Source organism: Phalaenopsis equestris, unplaced genomic scaffold (genome assembly GCF_001263595.1).
Source record: "Phalaenopsis equestris unplaced genomic scaffold, ASM126359v1 Scaffold000251, whole genome shotgun sequence".
Classification (NCBI taxonomy): Eukaryota; Viridiplantae; Streptophyta; class Magnoliopsida; order Asparagales; family Orchidaceae; genus Phalaenopsis; species Phalaenopsis equestris.
Genome location: NW_018164693.1, coordinates 2,195,506 through 2,196,891, shown reverse-complemented (window position 1 = coordinate 2,196,891; position 1,386 = coordinate 2,195,506).

The window sequence follows — 1,386 nt, the reverse complement described above, 5'->3', positions numbered from 1 at the left end:
CCCCCTATCTCTACACAAATATCAAAATTCATGATAAAATTCGACCCATATTTTTTGCATTTTTATTTACATAGACCAATTTGATAGTTAAGAAAATCACATGGGGGGTCTATTTGTAAATACCAATGTTTCGGTTGATATCTATGTAATTATCCCTTTAATATAATATTAACTAACTAGCTTGCCACTTAATGAATTTCTAACACTCCAACTCTGCAAATGAATATGTCTATTATCTTTGAAAAAAATATATATGGTCTATAGATGATATGATGGACAAATATGGTTTCAGAAATAGACATTAAAATGGTTATTCCAGCAACATTTCAGAAATAGAAGAAAAATATTAATTGGGGAAAAATAACTTTCAACCTGCAGTTTCCAACCTCTTCAATCTCTTCTTCACATGCACCTTAGCTTGTTCTGACTTGGTACTGTAGATGTTTGATCAGGGAATCAATATTTATATGATAACACTATTTCTGGATTCTGGCTTTGGTTTGTCTAAAAGCACGTTTTTGAAATGATACGAACTGAACTCGCATCATTCTTAGGGCTCGTTTGAGGGGGAGTTTCAACTCTGTTACGGTGTACAGGAAGCAGAGAAACAGCGAATGGCCTTTGGGATGATAAGCTTCGTCGAACTTCGTTTCCACCGCAACGGACACTTTGGCGAAATTATGGACCCGACGTAGCCATTGCTTCTGGCTCCATGTTCCCCGTGTTAGGCACGTAGAAATGTCCGACTTATCCTTCAATTTGCTCGTCTGCTCGCAGCTTCTCCCCTATCTTCGAAGGTGTTATAGTTGTCTTTTAATAATTAATAGAGTTCAAAATTCAAACACTGAATTTCAAATTCTAGCGCTCGTGTCATTTTAAGTGAACATAATTTTTAATACCGCTTATTTGGATATTGTTTTAAATGGAATTTTCGCAGTGGCAAAGCGTCGTCAAAAGAGGCCTTTTTAGTTTAGAGCATTTGAACTTTGAATATAATGGACTTGGATTATTATACGGGCAATGATGACTTTTCTCACCGTAGTAACTTAACTGACAACCCTTGCGACTAGACTGTGGACTATCTTTTGGTTTTCGAAGTTGAAAGTTAGATGTTGGACATATCTATTACAAGTGTTTAAGAATTTTGGTTCTCATTCATCTTTACCGTGTAGATATTATGTTACTCCTAGTCAAACTTGTCAAGGTCCGGAAAGCGATACCCAACAACACAGGACATGATGAAAAGAATTAAACATGTTTTATATTCTTAAGAAAAAAAAATATGCAAGTAATAATAGAAAGAAATAAGAACTAAAATTTTTATTCCATAAATAGCAATACAACCGATACAATTGAAAGAAATTAAAATGAAAATAAGGAAACAAC